General features: G+C 39.9%; 1 long non-coding RNA gene across 1 annotated transcript; it reads right to left on the bottom strand.

Annotated features, from left to right (window-relative positions):
- Positions 1-417: 417 nt before the first annotated feature.
- Positions 418-24,066, bottom strand: LOC131105174 (uncharacterized). Its single transcript, XR_009119891.2, has 3 exons — positions 23,991-24,066; positions 4,360-4,579; positions 418-534 (listed from the first exon to the last, which is right to left on the bottom strand). It is a non-coding gene; the product is annotated as an uncharacterized LOC131105174 (long non-coding RNA).
- Positions 24,067-25,002: the final 936 nt, after the last annotated feature.

Here is a 25,002-nt window from a genome sequence, read left to right as displayed (position 1 = left end):
AGGGGGGGGGGGGGGGGGTGAAGGCTGCACGGCCGAGCTGTGGATCAACAGCTGGGAATGGCCTCTCATTGGGGATGAGACATGCCGTTCCTATGACAGATACCCGGAGAGAGCAACAGTAACATGTGTCTCCCAAGACGACAAGTCCAAAAACCACCACTCCACTATTACACCGTGCAGTGTACTTAATGAATAGCACACTTGCGGTGTTATTTGTTTTTTTTGCCGGAACACTGAACGGGGGGGAGGAGGAACAGCCCCTGGTGACCTCAGTGGGCCATCTGAGATAATAAATCCATGACCCCGGGTTCCGGAGTGCTTTGGGCAAGGTCGGGGTGGCAAATTTCCCACTTCCACAATATCAGATGTTAATGTTAATTCATTTTAGGCCATGTGTCATGGCGCAAGAATGTCTTGTCTCTCTCTCTCTCTCTCTCTCTCTCTCCACAGCTTCATCCAGGGCCGGAGGAATCTGTTGAAAATGTGTGACAGCTGTGGAAGTTGGCCGAGTCCCGGACCGAGGATGTATTAGATCTGGAGGGGATTCGAGCAAAAGGGTTCACTGGTGTCTTGCTTTTAGTCCTCTCAGTTTTTTTCCCTGACATGTTTTCTACCCAAAACACATGACATTGTTTCTTTACTATGAAACCGTTTACAGACGTTCCACCAGTAAGCTAATTCCTGATGAAATTGAATAGTAATATACGGTATACAAGGTATTATTCTAATATTTTAGTTGCAATGCAACTGCATTTAGAACCAGTCTATGCTTTTACGGAATGATTGTATGAAGTGATTTTACTCCAAAAGCACCATGATCACCTTCGTTCTATAAATAGCCTCGCCTCGCCTCTGAAACAAAGCGTTCAGAACCATCCCAAACCTCTTTCAGGGCTCACTTCCGAATGCGCAAACCTCATTATTCAAAGTTAACACCAGAATACAACATTTATCGGTCAGAAAAGAGGGAAAAAAAAGCATAATTGGTTATATTTATGTACAACTATGGCCCTATGGGAAAGGGGGCAAATAATGTATTAACCAAAAAGAGGCTGTTGAGATTTGTAATGCTAATGGTAATGGTTTTATTTCATTTGAACATGCATCAGATTACAATTGAATGCATCACATAATCAGTTCACAGTTCCACATGTCCAAAAGGAGTAGGAAGAAGCAAAGCTTATTAAATCCTACCCCTCCATCTGGTACTTTTACAATCAGTAACTGTTACATTTGTTCACTTCCTGTTTTCCATAATACAGTTTGTTTTTTTTTTGGGTTTTTTTTGGGGGGGGGGTGATTTTAAATTTTTTGTCAAGTACCGAAGTAGGAGGTGATATGAGCATCCAATGCCATAATGGGTACCATAGTAAGTGTCAATATAGTGATATATATAGCACATCATGACTGGTTCAAGACTCTTCATCCTTGTATTTAGCAAACATCAACTGCTTGTATTGTTTCTTGAATTGGCAAATTTTAATTTTAATTTTAATTTTTACAATCAGTAACTTACATTTGTTCACTTCCTGCTTTCCTAATATAATTTAAGGTTTTTTGTATTTATTTATTTATTTTTTTGTCACGTACCGAAGTACGAGGTGATATGTAGTGTAAATCAGTGAATCAACCACTCGATGGTACTGGAGTATCCAGTAGTGTACCTTGTGTGAGCCACATAACTTCAACCCCCCCCCCCCCCCCCCCCCCCCAAAAAAACCCCTTCATTCTTCTCCTCCAAAATGTTTCTAGTATCCGTTCTTCTGACTGAAAATCAAAAGTCACAGTGACACCCACTCGGGTCCAGATGTTTGATTTTAATTAATTTTAATTTTAATTTTAATTTTAATTTTAATTTTTTTAATTTTAATTTTAATTTTAATTTTAATTTTAATTTTAATTTTAATTTTTATTTTAATTTTTATTTTAATTTTCAGTAACTGTTACATTTGTTCACTTCCTGCTTTCCTAATAGAATTTATTTTTTATTTATTTATTTATTGGCTTTTTAACGTCCTAGCATAGAAGTGTTTCAAAGGTGGCATGGAAGTCTTTCCATGAAGGGCTTGTCAATATTACACATTTCCTGCCCTACCTGATTGAAAAAAGGTGTGTTTAGTGGTCATGGGGCTCATGCGAGGACTCCAGGGATTGTGTAACAGCGACTAGTGTGCCCCCCCCCCCCCTTTTGCTGGATATGTAAATTAAATACTGGAAGCAGTGGTAGCAGTTGTCAATCAGTGGCGCTGAGGGTTTGTGGCACACTGCCCAACCCGGCCTGCTGTCATGGTCAGTCCAACAGGCATGGAAAAAAAAAGGGGGGGGGGGGGCAGAGGGGTCGATGGTATCAGATAGTATCCCCCCCTCGCTCCCCAGCCAGAATGTATTGCACAGACAGAGGGCTCTTTGTTGCCCCCCCTGACCCTCTCACACGGCTTTCACTTCTCAATTGTGGAGGTAATTTCAGAGCTGTGCCCCCAAGTGCGTGCCCCCAAACTCCCCCCCCGCCGCCAAAATCGCGCCCTGCAATCTGAAAGGCTTTTTTTCCAGCCAAAGGCTGCGGGGGCACCAGCACCCACTGATAGCATCGTGTCCCTGAACGGAGAGCTTAGCGGGGGCTACTGGACACCTGCTGGGTCTTTCAAATATGAAATGAACATGTCAAGGCCACACTGGAGGAACATAACGTGCCAGTTGGCTTATCATCACCTATCCAATTTCACCCTAGAATACATTTGCACCTATAGAACACATAGGCAAAGAGCCCCCCCCACCCCCACCGACCCCGGCCCCGCTGGGACAGACTTGAGCCAGAACTCCTTGTATTACGTCCTTGCTGACCCCCTTTTGCACTTCACCTTTTCCTTCCCATTGAGGATGCATTCCTGGCGCACCACACCCAGGATCATTGTAATGAAAATTCCAGTGCCAATGCCAAAAGGATCCAGTTGCCTATAATCCTTTTGGGGGAGGGGGGGCATCACCTGATCCGGGGACAGCGAAGTCTCGGATTGCAGAGATGCCAGCACAGATTGGGGCAGAATTATTGGGGGCGGAGGGGTGAGAATGAACGTGAGGTTAGTGACGGTTAGAAGCCATCTGCCTAAAAAATACTTCGAAAAATACACACCGACTTTGATGACCCTAATACGGCCTTGATGGAGCATATGTGATTACAATGTACATTAGTGTGTAAATATATCTGTTTACTGTGTAGTGTGCATCATAATTTATTTTAATATAGAATATATGCTATTGATTTTTAATTATATTTAATGTTGGTGGAAGGCGTGTTTCTTCTGGTCACTTTGTGGAAAGTTAGTTGGCAAATAGCTAGCATCGCTAAATGATGTGTGAAAATATGGGCCAATAACTATAAAAGCAATATTCACTCGTTCAATGTACTGCAAAAAAAAAGTCAGTAAGGATAATTCATAATGCCGCCTACAGAGAACTACTAACTTTTTATTTCTAAAATCACAAATACTTACACTTGCTGATATAGTTAATTTTCAAACAACTAAAATAAAAATAAAAATAAAAATAAAAATAAAAATAAAAATAAAAATAAAAATAAAAATAAAAATAAAAATAAAAATAAAAATAAAAATAACGATTAGGAAAGCAGGAAGTGAACAAATGTAACAGTTACTGATTGTAAAAGTACCAGATGGAGGGGTAGGATTTAATAAGCTTTGCTTCTTCCTACTCCTTTCAAATGAAATTAAACCATTACCATATTTGCTGCTCCGACTGCTAACCGGAACCCGATCCAAACCTGATCCAGAGATCAATGAAGGGGGAAAACAAGTCGTTTTGGAGGTGAACAGCAGTGACACCTCTTCTTATTGTTTCTCTCATATTTCTGGGGGAAGCCCACAGGCGGGCGGGCGGGGGTGGGTTAATGCCTTGCTCAGGGCATCTGACCCGAGTAGCTTGTGTAAGCCACAGGTGGATGCAACAAGCTCAGACCTGTTTCCCCCCCTCTGAGATTGGGGAACATTAAAGGAGTAAAAAAAAAAGCTTGAATGGAATCACTCAACCCCCCCTAGTGGACGGAAAGCATTAGAGTGTCTTCAGAGGTTGCTTCACAACTCCATGAACTTATGGCAGCGGACGCTGGAATGCAGGAAACGTATATGATTACCGCTTACGGATCCTGATGAGCCAAAAAACCCGCGCTCCAAATTTTTATTTAAAACAAGCGTTTTTTTTTTTTTTGCGCAAAGCGTGGAGGAAGCCGCTAATGAAAACTTGGCAGACTCAAACCCTCGCCTTTTATTGCCCCCTCGCATGAGTGTTACATGAGCTTTTCATTTACGGCATTAAAAAACATGCTACAATTAAATGACTATTTACCTTTCCATATCCAATAGCAGCGGCCGGTTGCCATGGGGTTTCAGTCATATCCCAATCCCAGCCCCTTTGGCACACACTCTTATCTCTGTTTAAATATCCGGTTACTTCCCCCTCTGGTGCAGGCACACAGAGACATGTCATTAAGAGCAGTATCTCTCCCCGGCCCAGGCTTCCTTCCTGTACGCATGGTGACGGATTGATTTTCTCCGGTAGGGATCCTCTGCAAAAAATATATATATTATTCATCTAAAGCAGTTATTTAATACGGCGTTGAGTTCAGAGTTTTTTTTTTCTGGCTCACAGGGAGCCAAAAACAGCCAACAAAAAGTATGAATTTATTTCCAGAAGTGTCATCACCCTAAAATAACCGCATGGAGTTTATTAGCACATGAATGAAACGGCGCTGGGAAGGCAGAATGAAGGCAGAATGAAGGCAGAATGAAGTCATGTGTACCTCCAAACAGGAAATTGCACAACTGTTAAGATAAAGCTGGAAGTCGGGGGGTGAGGGTGGTGGGGGGGCATAACGGTAATTAAAAGCAATTGCCGCGTTTACCATATTTGGAGTTGCTCTTCGGGTTTGTTACATAATTAATAAAGTTGTAAATGGACGACGAGTGATGCATTAGCGAGGAGTCATGAACATTGATTCGATTCCAATCAAGTAAGTAGTAACTCGGAAGTAGGTGTCGGATTCGAACCAATGGTTGGTGCTTTACCACTTTACGGCATCGCTGACCCACAGGGGTCAAATCTCGTACTGGGAACGCATCGATTGGAGCCGTACATTACCGTTTCTGTTCGCCGCTTGGAAATACGCAGCTTTGATTAAGGATCGGCCGATACATCGGCTGGACGATATTTGCGTTCTTTACTTGAATCGGTATCGGCCAATACGCGCGTGGGTTCGCCGATTTATTTTTCCGCCGCATGATTTACAGACAGGCACCCCTCCCACATTGCAACAGTGGTAAATCACAACAAGGTTATGTTTTCAACTTAGCCTCTAACACAGGGGTCTCAAACACGTGGCCCGCAGGACACTAGTTTGAGGCCCCCCCGCCTTGATATGAAAGTTTAATGTTAGTTCGATATGGATGCTGTATGGTATCATGTACCCAGAAAAAATTATTACGTTTGATTCATGTTCATGTTAAAGGTTAAATAACTGTTAATAGTTATCCTCTCTATCCGTGTGGAAGTGGTAAGTTTTTGGCTATTTAAGTTGAAAGGAAATAACTTGAAGGCTACCGTTTAGGTCGCTAGCTCTCTAGTTTGCGAGTTAGCATGTGTCTCAAGACCCTGCAGTTGCGCAATATGTTGTAAATAAAAAAAGTATAAATGTGACTATAGTCGTGTTTTGTCATGTCTACAGGGCTCTAATAATGCTTTGTTCATTTTAATGTGAAAAAAATAATTTGTCTACCCACCAACTATATGTGGCTCTTAAGTTTTTTTATTATTATTATTATTATTATTATTATTATTATTATTATTATTATTTATTTATTTATTACTGATAAATTGATTTTCTTTATTCTTGATTTGTTTATTTTTCATCTTATTTTGTGTAGAAAAATAAAAATGACACAGCCCCCAGTGTGGAGGACCCCCCCTGAGGAAATACTGAATTTAAAAGCTAAAAACTAAAAGCATAAAATAGGACTAAAAAGATAAAAAACATAAGAAAAGTTTAAAAATATTAGTTAAAAGCCTGATTAAAAAGGTGTGTCTTTAATCTAGATTAATCTATATATTATCTATATCTATATATTATTCCTTATCTATCAGAATAAAAACACCACCTGTAATATTTGTTATCATTATCATTTTTTCATGTAAATTGAGGGAGCAAAAGTATCGGCCACAAATATCGGCCCAAGCAAAATCGGCAATCGGCTAAGGGTAAAAAAAATCGGCATTAGCCCGAAAAAAACCATATCGGTCGATTTCTAGCTTTGATGAGTGATTTCTAGTCATGCATACTTCATGGAAAAGAGGGTTCCCTTTGACCAAGTGCCGGCTCGGAGCACACAAATGCACATAAAGTTGAGCGCGGTGCACCAACAGAAGAATGGAGACCCCATAAGAACATTCATACCGAGGTATAAAATGCTCTCCCACATGTTCCATTCCGATCGTGTTACACAGAGGAGGTGGGGGGGGGGGGGGGGGGGGTTCGAGCAGATTCTGCACGTCTTTATCGTAAAAAGTTCGTCCATCGTACAGATGCCCCGGTGCTGAACTCTTTGGGAGAGTAAACAGTGGGGGGGGGGGGGGGGGGCTATGCAGGCCTTTTCTTCTCTTTCAGCTGCACTAATGATGTTGTGGTGGACCACAGCTGTTTCTTCATAGCAGGTGTGCAGCGGGAACCGCGGTGGACCACGCTCGGCCTGGATTCGAGGAACGCCAAGAACAAGACAGAAGGAACGGAGACCAATATCCCCACCAGAGATGCACCGCCTCCGCGAAAGTTGGATCCGGAATTTTACAGAATTTTACAAAACTCCCCAGCTTGACTCATTGACATCTTCATGCTGTAGTTACCAATAATTCTCCGACGAGAACTCGGCGGGAGTCCGTTTTCAGGAGACAAGGTGCAGGCACCAGGTCCTAAAAATACATTGTGCTGATCCGTAAGGAAAGACAAGGCTCAAAGATCATTTCCTGTTTGGAATTTGCCTGAATGAGGAGAGGAAACAGGACATGCGCAAGAACTATTTACTGCACGGATCTGAGAAGATCATATTCCAGTCTATTTAGGGTAGTACGTTCAATTCCAACCATTACCCAACCACTGAAAGATCTTGACGTGGGTTTTTCATCGTCTGCTTTCTGGCCATTTAATAATTCATAACAAAAAAAATGTGAATGCTTTGTTGAATATGAATGAAGGGTCTTGCAGGGAAAGAGTTAACGGTTCGATCTGATCTGAGTCTGCAAACTCCCAACATGATTTCATCATTTCATCACAATAGATGAAAATATGAGCTGGAAAGCTCATATTACAAATATACAACATAAGGTGGCCAGAAATATTTCAGTATTGAACAAAGCAAAATTTGTTCTCAATCAGAAATCACTCCGCACTCTTTATTGCTCTCTGGTTCTACCATATCTTACTTATTGTGTGGAAATATGGGCTAATAACTATAAAAGCAATCTTCACTCGCTAAATGTACTGCAAAAAAAGTCAGTAAGGATAATTAAAAAAATTAAAATTAGAAAATTTAAATTAGAAAACTTAAATCAGAAAATTAAAATTACTGAAATTGTATTAGGAAAGGAGGAAGTCAACAAATGTTGACAACAGTTACTGATTGTAAAAATTAAAATTAAAATTAAAATTAAAAAATTACTTAAATTGTATTAGGAAAGCAGGAAGTGAACAAATGTAACAGTTACTGATTGTTAAAATTAAAATTAAAATTATGTCATTGGATGGTCATATCACCTCGTACTGAAGTACGAGGTGCATTATTTAAAAAAAACACCTTAAACTGTCTTATGGAAAGCAGGAAGTGAACAAATGTAACAGTTACTGATTGTTAAAATTAAAATTATGTCATTGGATGGTCATATCACCTCGTACTTCAGTATGAGGTGCATTATTTAAAAAAAACACCTTAAACTGTCTTATGGAAAGCAGGAAGTGAACAAATATAACAGTTACTGATTGTTAAAATTAAAATTAAAATTATGTCATTGGATGGTCATATCACCTCGTACTGAAGTACGAGGTGCATTATTTAAAAAAAACACCTTAAACTGTCTTATGGAAAGCAGGAAGTGAACAAATGTAACAGTTACTGATTGTTAAAATTAAAATTATGTCATTGGATGGTCATATCACCTCGTACTGAAGTACGAGGTGCATTATTTAAAAAAAAACACCTTAAACTGTCTTATGGAAAGCAGGAAGTGAACAAATGTAACAGTTACTGATTGTTAAAATTAAAATTAAAATTATGTAATTGGATGGTCATACCTCGTACTGAAGTACGAGGTGCATTATTTAAAAAAAACACCTTAAACTGTCTTATGGAAAGCAGGAAGTGAACAAATGTAACAGTTACTGATTGTTCAAATTAAAATTATGTCATTGGATGGTCATATCACCTCGTACTGAAGTACGAGGTGCATTATTTAAAAAAAACACCTTAAACTGTCTTATGGAAAGCAGGAAGTGAACAAATGTAACAGTTACTGATTGTTAAAATTAAAATTATGTCATTGGATGGTCATATCACCTCGTACTTCAGTACGAGGTGCATTATTTAAAAAAAACACCTTAAACTGTCTTATGGAAAGCAGGAAGTGAACAAATGTAACAGTTACTGATTGTTAAAATTAAAATTATGTCATTGGATGGTCATATCACCTCGTACTTCAGTACGAGGTGCATTATTTAAAAAAAACACCTTAAACTGTCTTATGGAAAGCAGGAAGTGAACAAATGTAACAGTTACTGATTGTTAAAATTAAAATTATGTCATTGGATGGTCATATCACCTCGTACTGAAGTACGAGGAGCATTATTTAAAAAAAAAACACCTTAAACTGTCTTATGGAAAGCAGGAAGTGAACAAATGTAACAGTTACTGATTGTTAAAATTAAAATTATGTCATTGGATGGTCATATCACCTCGTACTTCAGTACGAGGTGCATTATTTAAAAAAAACACCTTAAACTGTCTTATGGAAAGCAGGAAGTGAACAAATGTAACAGTTACTGATTGTTAAAATTAAAATTATGTCATTGGATGGTCATATCACCTCGTACTTCAGTACGAGGTGCATTATTTTAAAAAAAACACCTTAAACTGTCTTATGGAAAGCAGGAAGTGAACAAATGTAACAGTTACTGATTGTAAAAGTACCAGATGGAGGGGTAGGATTTAATAAGCTTTGCTTCTTTCCTACTCCTTTTGGACATGTGGAACTGTGAACTGATGATGCGATGCATTCAATTGGAATCTGATGCATGTTCAAATGAAATCAAACCATTACCATTACCATCATTTGAACTATCCCAACCCTTTAAAAATGTCTACCCCGTTTCCAGTTGATATCACGGTCAAATGAAGCAGGAACAAATACATCATTGGATACTTCTGTTGGGCAGGAAGTGAGGGCAGAGTGAGACCTCTGCTCTCGCTCGCCTAGCACCTCGAGCTAATATTAAAGCAGAGGCCATACGTGGTAAATATTAGCTTTTCTCTCTCCCCGTGTTGACTGTGTGCTTTTCCACACATATGCACTCGCACACACACACACACACACACACACACACACACACACACACACACACACACACACACGGAACAAAGGTCTGCCATGCTGCACGCCCAACCAGGCGACTGAAGCAGAGGTGCTGATCATTGCTCAACAGCGGTGGCTTTTCATTGTGTGACTTACGATTACGCAGTTGAAAGGTCCCCCCACAGACCGGATGTGGAACCATGATAATGGGAGACGGGGGGCTCGTTCTGCCGAGTGTTGGATCTATACGGATTTATGGAAAAAAAATGTTTTACAAGATTCTCCTTCTTGTAATATCTTTACTGCTCAGAGTCATGTTGTTGCAGGCCTGACCTGAAGTCGAACGGCACCAACACCCCGAGAGGTTCTACAGCAGGTGTCTACATTTCCAAGTCCAAATCCACTTTGAGCTCCAGACACAGTGTATATGTGTTCTACACGGAACTTGCCTGTATACTCAGCTGCTTTACCTACATACTAAGACCTTAAACCTCTGGTTTGGGTAACGGGGGGGGGGGGGCTCAGTCAGATATTTTTCCGGTTGAAAACTCAACTCAAAAAAAGACTAACTCAAGCAAGGGTCAGCAATCGTAGCTCAGGTGTTAGCAAACAACTTTTTGGCACAGGAAGCAGGGAAGATCAGGAAAATGAGAGGCCCGATCGAAGTGGCATTACCCCCCCCCAACTTCCTCCCTGCTTTCTTCTCTTCCCCGATGTGGTTTGTCTTGGCTGACTGATAATAAGAGACACAAAAATCCTCCTTTCTCAACACCGAAATGAGTCACTTCCTTTGCCGGGGCCTCGGTTCATGGATGTCCGCCAGGAGATACCCTGCTATTTATTGCCCTGTTTCCATCCCACAAGTGGGGAGCAGGAGAAGGAGTAGTCTTTAGTGGTGACTGAATGAACACGCATCTCTGTGCATACAAATCTACCCCCCCCCCCCACCAAAAAAAAACATATCAATTCAGAGAAACCCAAGGGTGATAAAGCACATACACAATCTCGGAACCTGGGTTTAAGCATCCGGCAGGACCCAGAACAGGCGCTTGTTTTGTTATTTGTGCGTGCCTTTAAGGTCTCGGTTTTCCGTGACATCCCGCCGGGAGTCGTGAAGATTTATGTCCTTGTTCCTCGCATTTTTTTTTTTTTTTTTTGAGAAAGAAAACAGACTTGCTCTTTTTCAGATGCACACAAACAAAGTCTTGTATGTGGTCTCTCATGATAAAAACAGATATGGCTAAGGCTAGATGATAATGATGCTATAGAGCAGGGGTGTGGAACCTATGGCTCGGGAGCTGGATGTGGCTCTCCGACATGTCTGAACACAATAAAATGTATGATTATTACCAGCTAGCTAATTCTACAGAGCTAACTTCTTTGATGAATATGCAAAATAAAATACAAACTACGGTGCTAAATCATGCAGCACCAGAAGTCCCATTACTGCACAGGTGTCAAGCTCAGGCCCGGGGACCAAATCTGGTCCGGGCTGCAATTTCAATCTGGAAAATAGTATTGAGGTAACCCAGCTACTATGGTACCCATTATGTCATTGTATGGTCATATCACCTTGTACTTTGGTACGAGGTACATTAGTAAACAGTATTATGGAAAGCAGGAAGTGAACAAATGTAACAGTTACTGATTGTAAAATTAAAATTGAAATTAAAATTAAAATTAAAATTAAAATTAAAATTAAAATTAAAATTAAAATTAAAATTAAAATTAAAATTAAAATTAAAATTAAAATTAAAATTAATTAGGAAAGCAGGAAGTGAACAAATGTAACAGTTACTGATTGTAAAATTAAAATTAAAATTAATTAGGAAAGCAGGAAGTGAACAAATGTAACAGTTACTGATTGTAAAATTAAAATTAAAATTAATTAGGAAAGCAGGAAGTGAACAAATGTAACAGTTGCTGATTGTAAAAGTAATGGTTTTATTTCATTTGAACATGCATCAGATTACAATTGAATGCATCCCATAATCAGTTCCCAGTTCCACATGTCCAAAAGGAGTAGGAAGAAGCAAAGCTTATTAAATCCTACCCCTCCATCTGGTACTTTTACAATCAGTAACTGTTACATTTGTTCACATCCTGCTTTCCTTATAAAATTTAATTTAATTTAATATTAAATCCTACCCCTCCATCTGGTACTTTTACAATCAGTAACTGTTACATTTGTTCACTTCCTGCTTTCATAATAGTTTTTTTATTTTTTTATTTTTTTTATTTCGTCACGTACCGAAGTACGAAGTGATATGAGCATCTAATAACATAATGGGTACCATAGTAACTGTCAATATAGTGATATATACAGTGAAGAAAATAAGTATTTGAACACCCTGCTATTTTGCTATTTCTCCCACTTAGAAATCATGGAGGGGTCTGAAATTTTCATCGTAGGTGCATGTCCACTGTGAGAGAGATAAACTAAAAAGAAAAATCCAGAAATCACAATGCATGATTTTTTAACAATTTATTTGTGTGATACAGCTGCTAATAAGTATTTGAACACCTGAGAAAATGAATGTTAATATTTGGTACAGTAGCCTTTGTTTGCTATTACAGAGGTCAAACGTTTCCTGTAGTTTTTCACCAGGTTTGCACACACTGCAGGAGGGATCTTGGCCCACTCCTCCACACAGATCTTCTCTAGATCAGTCAGGTTTCTGGGCTGTCGCTGAGAAACACGGAGTTTGAGCTCCCTCCAAAGATTTTCGATTGGGTTCAGGTCTGGAGACTGGCTGGGCCATGCTAGAACCTTGATATGCTTCTTACGGAGCCACTCCTTGGTTTTCCTGGCTGTGTGCTTTGGGTCATTGTCGTGTTGGAAGACCCAGCCACGACCCATCTTCAATGCTCTGACAGAGGGAAGGAGGTTGTTCCCCAAAATCTCACAATACACGGCCCCAGTCATCCTCTCTTTAATGCAGTGCACTCGTCCTGTCCCATGTGCAGAAAAACACCCCCAAAGCATGATGCTACCACCCCCATGCTTCACAGTAGGGATGGTGTTCTTCGGATTGTACTCTTCATTCTTCTTCCTCCAAACACGCTTATTGGAATTATGACCAAAAAGTTCTATTTTGGTCTCATCTGACCATAAAACTTTCTCCCATGACTCCTCTGTATCATCCAAATGGTCATATGCAAACTTAAGACGGGCCTTGACATGTGCTGGTTTAAGCAGGGGAACCTTTCGTGCCATGCATGATTTCACATCATGACGTCTTAGTGTATTACCTACAGTAACCTTGGAAACGGTGGTCCCAGCTCTTTTCAGGTCATTGACCAAGTCCTGTCGTGTAGTTCTGGGCTGATTCCTCACCTTTCTTAGAATCATTGAGACCCCACGAGGTGATATCTTGCATGGGGCTCCACTCCGATTGAGATTGACCGTCATGTTTAGCTTCTTCCATTTTCTAATGATAGCTCCAACAGTGGACCTTTTTTCACCAAGCTGCTTGGTAATTGCTCCGTAGCCCTTTCCAGCCTTGTGGAGGTGTACAATTTTGTCTCTGGTGTCTTTGGACAGCTCTTTGGTCTTCGCCATGTTACAAGTTAAAGTCTTACTGATTGTATGGGGTGGACAGGTGTCTTTATGCAGCTAACGACCTCAAACAGGTGCATCTGATTCAGGATGATACATGGAGTGCAGGTGGACTTCTAATGGGCAGACTAACAGGTCTTTCAGGGTCAGAATTCTAGATGATACACAGGTGTTCAAATACTTATTTGCAGCTGTATCACACAAATAAATTGTTAAAAAATCATGCATTGTGATTTCTGGATTTTTCTTTTTAGTTTATCTCTCTCACAGTGGACATGCACCTACGATGAAAATTTCAGACCCCTCCATGATTTCTAAGTGGGAGAAATAGCAAAATAGCAGGGTGTTCAAATACTTATTTTCTTCACTGTATATATATATATATAGCACATCATGACTGGTTGCAATAATAATATGATCCACTGATCATGAAATAAAACAAATATGTTGCTAGCTATCCAAAATGCTACAAACGGGCAACTGAAAGCAGACAATGCCACCCAGCTGATGTAAAAGCATCTAAGTACACTTCTTTTATAGGGGATTAATGCAGCACACGCACACCGTCAGCCATGCACTTAGCCCACGGAGTCAAACACGACACACAGGAAACATTCCTTTCAGGTCAAGTTCAGGCACATCCCCCTAATGGAGGGGTTTGCACTTTTATTCATGGGGCCTTCTTTGGAATATCACTGCTTTATAACTATCGGCCTACTTGTTGGGCCCTCTTCTTTTTTTTTTTTTTCCATTGCGGCACATTGTCCCTCCAGCATTGCCTTAAAACACAAAGGATTGTGATTTAAATGGCTTTTGAGTACGCCTAATCCACCGGAGGCGCATAAATCACACAAAGGTAGCTCTGAAAGGCTCGTCGAATTCCACACGGCAAAAGAGGAAGTCTTAAATCCAGAGCTCGGCTTAAATAACAGCAAGGTGGCTTATCAATGAAACGATTTTTGACTTCTCTGATCGGAGCTAAAAGTAAATAACTGTTGTCGTTTCATAGTTTTTAACAATAAAGTTGCCTAAAAATAAAGTTTTTATTCCATAAACCTCAAATATTTATTGTATATTTAAACCCCTGAGATACGCAGTATGTAAAGTACACACAAGACGACGGTTCACAGGAAGGATGTAAGGTTGCGTGGAGGTCAAACGGAAGATTTGAAATGTTTTTTCTTACCAGTTATGGAAATGGCAACAGCCAATTTCCTCTCCTTGTACGATAAGATCAGTAGCCTACTGGATAAAACGACGACCTGCGCCTGGAGGGGGTGAATTCGTTAGCGGCATGTTTTTTTTGTTTTTTTTTTTTTACTTTGTCCTGAGGCCCCACGTTGACCCGCTGCTGGAAAGAGCACAGCACATCTCCATGGCAACACAAAGCAGCGAGCTAGTTATCAAAGCCTGAGAGATGATCAAACAGCAGGTTATTGAAGTCAATTGACGAACCAATATTTATGTTTTTTTTTTTTTATCTTCAGTTACCCGATTATCTACCAGCCGTATCATTTTTATTTATTTTCGTCATCTTCGTCTGTGGTATATGATCATTGTGCAGTTAGAAGTTAAATATCTGATCGATTTTATCTAAAATGTTGTAATATTTAATTTGAATAGGGTTATGTTCCTAATCATTTCCTTAAAGTTATGCACTTTGGACAATAATGTTTAAAAAGATGACATATTAAGACGTAATTTTAATTTCCTTTACGGTATGAAAATACAAAATGTTAAATATAGCACTGTGTAACAAATATGTTTTTGGTATTTATGTTGGTGTAAAAAACAAACAGATTAATGTTGATATTTTTTCTGCTGATACAAATGTGAGATAAGGTGTTACTTGGATTTCAGCCAGATGAATGGATAACGCTGGGTATCTATGGTCATGTGACCAGGACACTCGTGACGATCGAGTTATTCCAAGTTTGGCCTTCAAATGTAAAAACGCAAATTTTTTTAAGTACTGGTAATGCAAGGGAGGGCTTAAATACTTATAATGTTCATGAATTACATAAGATGTGATTGGACAGTTTCACATTTCAGTCATCTGCACGACATTCTGCACGTTGTATTTTAATTTAATTTAATTTAATTTAATTTAATTTAATTTAATTTAATTTAATTTAATTTAATTTAATTTAATTTAATTTAATTTAATTTAATTTAATTTAATTTAATTTAATCCAAACATCTGGCTGAAATCCAAGCACCACCTTCTCATATTTCTATCAGCAGAAAAAACTAATTTAATTTTGATAAATTTGATTAATTTAATTTAATTTTGATTAATTAATTTAATTTAATTTTGATTAATTTAATTTAATTTTGATTAATTTAATTTAATTTTGATTAATTTAATTTAATTTTGATTAATTTAATTTAATTTAATTTTGATTAATTTAATTTAATTTAATTTTGATTAATTTAATTTTGATTAATTTAATTTTGATTAATTTAATTTTGATTAATTTAATTTCATTTAATTTAGATTAATTTAATTTTGATTAATTTAATTTTGATTAATTTAATAACGCAATTCAAATTGCATTCAAATTCAATTCAATTCACTGTAAAAATGTCCATGATACATAAAGGCCCAGTTTTCAAGACCACACAATCAATGCCCCGCACACCGTGCCACACCTCAAACTACCAATATTGACCGAATAATTGCCCTAAACAAACTCGACTACAGTTGTTCAACGTCGCATGTTCCGGCACAAACTGCTGTCATTCCGGAGGCTTTTCAATGCATGGCTAGTTAATGTTTAGCCACAAGAAAATATGTAATTGCAGACTTCCCGCTAATAAACTGTTCCAGACCCAAATCCTCCTGTAACATTATTATTATCTTTAGTCTTGAGGGATCTCGGTTAGTTAATCTCGGCCTTCCTCACTTACACACACACACACATATACTATTTGCATGCATCTTGAAATAGACAGATGACAACTATAAAAATAAAATAAAAATAAAGTTGGCCAGTCATGAGATGAAGTCACCGACCACGGATCACATAAGTGGAACTGCAACTGTGGCACTGAGTTAAAATCTATTTTTAAAAAATGCAAATGTTTGTCACCATGATGCAGTATATGAAACCACAAAGCATGGCGGGAGATAAATGATTAGCTTAGCAGAAATCCTTAAAATAGCGTAAAATGCTTCCGATTCCAAAGTCAGTGACTGGAATATGGAGGAAAAAGGTGGAATCAGGAACTTTCTTCTGCTCTCTCTCGCTGTGGGAAAAAAAGTAAAGATACGGGCATACGGGCATCCAACCAAAAAAAAAAAAAAAAGAGGGGCCACTGGCTGCCTCGCCACCCTCAGCTCCGCCCCCTTCCTCCGTGAGCTGGGAGGCGGTCAAGAAGTGTGTGTATAAAGAGGAGCTCTCATTGAAAGCCAACAGAGTGGGGACTTTTTGCATTGTCTTGCCTCTCGCGTCAAACTCCCCTTCTCCCTGCATCTCCCGTCTCCTTTCTCCCGGGGACAAAGAATGTCCTGAATGCCTGGCTTCTCCTGCAGTGTCAAATAACTGCAGGATAGGAAGGTGCATGGAGAACGGGCGTCCGAGGAGAGTCACATGGTGGTTGCAGACTTCATAATAAGAGTCTTGCATTTTATTGCTTACACAGTACATGGCTTTATAAATTAGATCAGGGGTCTCAAACTCTATTTACTTGGGGGCCACTGGAGCTCGGGTCTGGGCGAGACTGGGCCGCATCAGGTTTTCCAAAAAAAAACGCATTTATTAAAAACATAAAAATTAGTGAAACTTTGCTTTGGTTCCGATTTTTTACAATAAAAGCTCTGATAAAACATTCCACTGTTCTCAAATATCTTACTTTTTATTTTTCTGCACAAAATAAGATGAAAAATAAATAAACAAATCAAGAATAAATAAAATCAATCAGTAATAAATAAATATAATAATAATAAAACGGCAAATAATAAAAACTTAAGAAACCACATATAGTTGGTGGGTAGACAAATTATTTTTTTCAGATTAAAATGAACAAAGCATTATTAGAGCCCTGTAGACATGACAAAACACGACTATAGTCACATTTATACTCTTTTTATTTACAACATATTGCGCAACTGCAGGGTCTTGAGACACATGCTAACTCGCAAACTAGAGAGCTAGCGACCTAAACGGTAGCCTTCAAGTTATTTCCTTTTAACTTAAATAGCCAAAAACTTACCACTTCCACACGGACAGGGAGGATAACTATTAACAGTTATTTAACCTTTAACATGAACATTAATCAAACGTAATCATTTTTTCTGGGTACATGATACCATACAGCATCCATATCAAACTTGCGCGGGCCGCACTAATATTAAACTTTCATATCAAGGCGGGGGCCTCAAACTAGTGTCCTGCGGGCCACATTTGGCCCGCGGGCTGCGTGTTTGAGACCGCTGATTTACAACATATTGTGCAACTGCAGGGTCTTGAGACACATGCTAACTCGCAAACTAGAGAGCTAGCGACCTAAACGGTAGCCTTCCAAGTTATTTCCTTTCAACTTAAATAGCCAAAAACTTACCACTTCCACACGGATAGGGAGGATAACTATTAACAGTTATTTAACCTTTAACATGAACATTAATCAAACGTAATCATTTTTTCTGGGTACATGATACCATACAGCATCTGTATCAAACTTGCGCGGGCCGCACTAACATTAAACTTTAATTTCAAGGCGGGGGCCTCAAACTAGTGTCCTGCGGGCCACATTTGGCCCGCGGGCCGCGTGTTTGAGACCGCTGATTTACAACATATTGTGCAACTGCAGGGTCTTGAGACACATGCTAACTCGCAAACTAGAGAGTTAGCGACCTAAACAGTAGCCTTCAAGTTATTTCCTTTAAACTTAAATAGCCAAAAACTTACCACTTCCACACGGATAGGGAGGATAACTATTAACAGTTATTTAACCTTTAACATGAACATTAATCAAACGTAATAATTTTTTCTGGGTACATGATACCATACAGCATCCATATCAAACTTGCGCCGGCCGCACTAACATTAAACTTTCATATCAAGGCGGGGGCCTCAAACTAGTGTCCTGCGGGCCACATTTGGCCCGCGGGCCGCGTGTTTGAGACCCCTGCTCCAGAGACTCTGATGTAAAAGCACGTATTGTTCTTCTCAACAGGTCCCTCAGCTTGTATCAAAATGGACAAAAATTAAGTGATTTGATTTTTTTGCGCTTTGACGCGGGATTGAGTCACTCGGGGGCCGGTGCGGTTTCATGCCGTCAGTCACAGTCTACAAGGACAGCACAGTAGCACCTTTGCACGCTGGCCCGGCCGCCTGTCAGCAGCCACATTAAGCCATTACACCAGCGTGCAAAACTGCCCTCGTGGCCGCCGCACACAGACATACATCCGCAGCATAATTACCCCCTCCACTTCATACCCATCTCCCCTGGCAACTCCAATCACAGCGGCCAAATAGCGGGGGGGGGGCTAATTCATTACGTTTGTCGGAGGGAAGTCGGCCGCTTGTAATGACACCAATTGCGCTGACCTAAACGCTGTAATCGGACCTCTCGGTACGCCGGCGAGGAAATGGCTGCAATTGAGGCTCTTCCACTTCCTAGCAAACCCAGGCCCCGCCATCTGAAAGGGGGAAACGCTTCGCATTACCTGCGCCCCGCAGCTTGAAACGCTGCCTAATGAAGGCAAAATTGTACAAATTAAAGCCGACTGCGAGGGGGGAGCCAACAAACAGAAAAGTAGAAGCATGTGTGCCAAATGGGTTTTCTCGTTAATTTGCTCGGCTAGATTAGAGTTAGACCGGAATCGAGCCTGGCTGTGCAATCAGGAAAGACCAGAGGGGAAACAAACACAGGCTGCTTGTTTGGTCCCAGGGAGGGGAAGGTGGTGCAGGGTCGGGTCGGGGAGGCGAGGGGAGGGTTGGAATTCTCCTTCTAAGAGCCGAGTCCAATATTTAACACCAAACTGCCAGGGTTGTTTCGCAAGCAAGGCTGACCCGGGGCAGATAATATTAGAAAAGACTTTTAATGATGTGTTATACGCTGCTGGGTTGCCAGATTTGGGGGGGAAGGGGGGGGGTGCGCCGAACTGGCCAACACCGGCTGTGGAAGAAAGTTGGTGAATGTTTTCAAAAACGTACACCGTGATATGAGGCGCTCCATGAGGCGCTCCATGAGGCGCTCCATGAGGCGCACCATGAGGCGCTCCATGAGGCGCTCCATGAGGCGCTCCATGAGGCGCTCCATGTCAACATGTTTGCATTTCGTGCCACGTCGGACCAAAAACCCTCCGTGTGTCGGTCCTTGTTTTCAAAAACATACACAGTGATACGAGGCGCTCCACGAGGCGCTCCACGAGGCGCTCCACGAGGCGCTCCACGAGGCGCTCCACGAGGCGCTCCACGAGGCGCTCCACGAGGCGCTCCACGAGGCGCTCCACGAGGCGCTCCACGAGGCGCTCCACGAGGCGCTCCACGAGGCGCTCCACGAGGCGCTCCACGAGGCGCTCCACTGGACTCCATGTCAACATATTTGCATTTCGTGCCACGTCGGACCAAGAACCCTCCGTGTGTCGGTCCTTGTTTTCAAAAACGTACACCGTGATATGAGGCGCTTCATGAGGCGCTCCATGAGGCGCTCCTTTGGACTCCATGTCAACATATTTGCATTTCGTGTCACGTCGGACCAAAAACCCTCTGTGTGTCGGTCCTTGTTTTCAAAAACGCGCACCGTGATATGAGGCGCTTCATGAGGCGCTCCACGAGGCGCTCCTTTGGACTCCATGTCAACATATTTGCATTTCGTGTCACGTCGGACCAAAAACCCTTCGTGTGTCGGTCCTTGCTTTCAAAAATGTACACCGTGATATGAGGCGCTCCATGAGGCGCTCCATGAGGCGCTCCATGAGGCGCTCCATGAGGCGCTCCATGAGGCGCTCCATGAGGCGCTCCATGAGGCGCTCCATGAGGCGCTCCATGAGGCGCTCCATGAGGCGCTCCATGAGGCGCTCCATGAGGCGCTCCATGAGGCGCTCCATGAGGCGCTCCATGAGGCGCTCCATGAGGCGCTCCATGAGGCGCTCCATTGGACTCCATGTCAACATATTTGCATTTCGTGTCACGTCGGACCAAAAACCCTCCGTGTGTCGGTTCTCGGCGAACCCTTCAACCTCGACTTCGCTTGAAAAGAGCACTACTGATGTTAACCTGCATCTGCACACACTAAATACACAACTCGGCCCGGCAGCTGCGCTTGAGCCCCACCCACGGCATTACCTCAACGCACTCGACAAAGCACAGGTTGGTCCCATTACAGCGCTGGATGGCGTCCACGCTGCTATTGGTTGGCGTGGAATAAAAGCAAGAGGCTGTGTGCGTGTTTTAAAGCCTACCTTCGGGATGAGGTAGGGGGATGCAGGCGCGCCAGTTGGTCAGGAGATAATGTTATCTGGCTGCTCTTCAGTCAGCCACGACCGGTTCAAGGGGGCTCTGCGGGGCCAAGTAAGCGTTCCGACGAGCAGCTGGAGACCAGGAGGGTTTCCACTTGGACCCTTTTTACCCCCCCCCCCCCCCCAAAAGATGCTTTATCATGTCAGGGAAAGTGCATTCTTTGTTTTACTGGTGGTCACTTGGAGACTACATGCAGGTATAAGACAATAACAATTTCTCTTATGCTGGTATTCAATGACTAGGAACATGTCCATACAAATACTGATATATTAAAAAAAGGCATATTTTTCTTCATGTTTTGTATTTCTAAGCATATGTTTTTTCATAGGTTTTTCTCCCACTGCCACTGCCCACTGTCAAGTCTGCCACAAATAGATTGCAGTCCTGTGGGAAACTAAAAATGTTACTTAAACATTGCCAATAGGCCATTTTTTTCTTTTTTGAATATGTATTTAATATGTAATTTCCTAAACAAAATTGTTCATTTTTAAACAATAATTTTAATATTTTATAATTTATTTATTTTATTATATTAATGACAAAGATAGTCATAATGGTTTATGATGGTGACGATTTACGGAGAGAAATTTGTATTTTTATTCAATCAAATGGGCCAATAGGCCATTTTTTAAATGTTTTTTATATTTATTTTATATGTAATTTCCTAAACAAAATTGTTCATTTGAAATAATTTTAATAATATTTAATAATTTATTTATTTTATTATATTATTGACAAAGATAGTCATAATGGTTTATGATGGTGACGATTTATGGAGAGAAATTTGTGTATTTTTATTCAATCAAATAGGCCATTTTTTAATGTTTTTTTAATATTTTATATGTAATTTCCTAAACAAAATTTTTCATTTTTAAATAATTTTAATATTTAATAATTTATTTTATTATTATTGACAAAGATAGTTATAATGGTTTATGATGTGACGATTTATGGAGAGAAATTTGTGTATTTTTATACAATCAAATAGGCCAACAGGCCATTTTTTTATGTTTTTTTAATATTATTTTATATGTAATTTCCTAAACAAAATTGTTCATTTTTAAATAATAATTTTAATAATATTTAATAATTTATTTTATTATATTATTGACAAAGATAGTCATAATGGTTTATTATGGTGACAATTTATGGAGAGAAATTTGTGTATTTTTATACAAACAAATAAAGTAAAAAAATTATGTTTTTTTAAAGGTTTGCAAACATTTGCATTTCAAAAAAGTTTGATTTGTAAACAAAAGCAGAATTTCTTTCATTTTGGGATTTTTTTTTTTTTCAAATTTGTTTTGCTTTCCAATCCAATTTTTATTTGACAGTTTGACCTGGGAACTGAATTGTGTATTATCCCCTGTATAAATAATTATTCATAATAATAATGATAATATTTTTGACTTAAAGCAAGCATGGCATGACTATGGGATGGCCAATCAGTGGATGCCTGAAATGTCGTACTGCAATCTGAGAAATGGGTCAGAAAAAAAGCCCGAAGAGGCCGGCAGCCACTTTTAGCCCGCTTCAAGTCCCGTCACGTAAACAATGGCACTTCATGGGGAGAGGCTCGTCTTCCTTCCTGCCTCGCTTCCTGTCCATCGTTCTGCCTGACTTGGCAAACTCAATGCTTGCACCCCCCCCCTCCACTCACACACACATACTCCCATTCAGACCTCCCTCCCTCTTGAATCTGACAGCGAGGAGAGGAAGAGAAGAGGACAAAAGGAGAAATGATAAATGACTACAAAGCTACATGATTCCAGTGTGGAAGTGGAACACACCGAGTCAACAAGCGGGGCCCTTTTGACATGTAGATGGCGCCGATGGGTGGCGGCGGAGGTGGGCCTGAAGGTTGTGAATGTTCCGTTTGGCACCTACAGTGCACTAAACTTTTAACCCCCGCCCACGACCTCCACGTCCCTTTCTCATGCGAGCCCCTATGTGAGCAGATTGATGATAGCGCTGCACTTCCTCCTCGGGGAGCGCGACCTTTGCTGGAAGAATGGCTGACCGTTGATTAGCCTGAGTCATTACCATTCAAGGCGAGTGCTCGTTATGCGACCTTTCATGATGAAACGCTGAATCACAATGTCAGCCGAAATAGGCTAATGGTTGACTACATTTGGGACACGCTTAAAGCTATATCACATGTAACAGTACACGCAAAAACATGTGTGATGAGTCAATTGTCCATTTTTTTTATAAACATTATAAAACCGCATCACAAATAATGTTAATTATTTTACTGCCTGACTATTATTATTAATTGTAGTATTATATTTTACCTTTATATCTATATATCATTGAAAATATATTACTAATGTGCTGCATTATGCATTTTTTTCTGCACAAAACAATAATCATGTTCATCAAATAATCATGTTGCATGATTATTTTATTATTATTATTTACCAACTATTATTTACTTACTAATTATATTAAATTATAGTGATTGGTCATATTAAAATATTGAATTATTTTGAATTTACATACAGCATTTCATCACTTTTTCAGTATAATCATTTGAAATGAATGGATGGACAAATTTATATTTATATCTATATATATCATTGAAAATATATTACTATTATCAGCAGAGAAAATGTGCTGCATTATGCATTTTTTTCTGCACAAAACACAATCATGTTCATTAAATAATCAAGTTGCATGATTATATTATTATTATTATTAACCAACTATTATTTACTTACTAATTATATTAAATTATAGTGATTGATCATATTAAAATATTGAATTATTTTGAATTTACAAACAGCATTTCATCACTTTTTCAGTATAATCATTTTAAATTAATGGATGGACAATTGGACAAATTTATATTCATATTTAGTTTTTTTTTTGCATCTCCTGTGCGGCAATATGATGTAACAATTGTACAAATAGAAGGCCATTTACTATAATAAAACAAAATGTGTACACAAAACACAATAATAAATAAAATAATAAACAATAATAAAATAAATACAATTAAATGTTTAAAAAAAGATTAAACATCCCATTAACTATGAAATATAATCATAATACAATTGTGAAATTATTTTATTGCCCAGCTTTTTGTGCCACAATTCACCATAGCTGAAAAGAATTGAGTAGAAACAGAGCTTATTTCAGGAGTACATGATTCTTTGACCTATTCGGTGAGCTCACGGGCCACCTGTTGGAGACCCCTGATTGTGACACATTCCATGACCTGCCATTCAACTTTTAAGGAGGTTGTAAACTGTCGAGCTAACTTCCTGAGGAATACAAGCTAGTCTTTTCAAATCACGTTTATGGAGGTAATTAGCTCAGAAGGAAGAACATCAACTCACCTGACCAGGTGGCCATGTTTTACTGCGACCTGATTGTGGAACTATGACGCCATCCAAAGCTTAGTTGACGTCTCCAGTCTAGAATGAGGACACAATGATTATTTCAGTCTTAGTTAACATCACAAAAACTATATTTTAATGTTATTTCCAATAATAGAAGTACTTAGCGTTAGCATGGCGGTGGTAGTACTCACAAGATGTGTGTGCGGGTGTGGGGGTGGGGCGATATAAGCGGTTTAACAACATAAATTAATGCAATAATATACTTACACAATCGTTAATAAATACAACCGATTAATAGTTTCAGCTTTGAGAAGCAAAACGTCCTGATTTTGGCGTCTTTGCACGAACACCAGCTGCCTGCAATCAATTGCTGCTCTTCTTCGTTCCCTATGCGGTTCATTGACTCATTAGCGCCCCCTAAAGGACGAGAGGCACACTGCTGCTCCAATACAATACAATACAGTACACTGTTAACTGTTTATTATGGTACTGCATTAGGAAATCTTGACAAAAAAAACATGGATACTGTCTTTTTACTGTCTTACACACATATTATACTTATAAAGTACTAGTACAAAAGTTTTTTTTTTAACTGTTGGGTTAGGGGATTTTTTTCACTGCAGGCATGGAGTCAACCTTGAATGTTTCTTTTAAAGCTGCACCTGTATCGCACGCAGGGAGGAAGTGTGGAAGCTTGATGTGGGCGATGTGGACTCCACCCTCCCTCCCCAGGAAAAGGAAAAAAAAAAATTAGGGTGTCTTTGTTGTCTACTGTGGATCCACTTCATATTTATATGAAAGACTTCTAAAGAAGACACAATGACCTTGGCGCAACGTGTCTGATGTTCCTGTAAAAGGCCAATCGAGCGTTTGATTGCGGCCAAACACGGACACGCTTATGAGTATGCGTCTCTGGACTTTCCTCGTAAAAGACGAGGCGCTCGCTCGCTCGCAGACAGCTGCTTTCACTTTTTTTTCTTGCTTTGCTTCTCTGGCGCTCGCACTTTCC

The sequence above is a fragment of the Doryrhamphus excisus genome, linkage group LG23 (assembly GCF_037039965.1).
Source record: "Doryrhamphus excisus strain RoL-2023G ecotype Guam linkage group LG23, RoL_Dexc_Guam_v1.1, whole genome shotgun sequence".
Classification (NCBI taxonomy): Eukaryota; Metazoa; Chordata; class Actinopteri; order Syngnathiformes; family Syngnathidae; genus Doryrhamphus; species Doryrhamphus excisus.
Note: the sequence above shows the minus strand (reverse complement) of the source record. Positions and strands in the feature narration are given on the sequence as shown.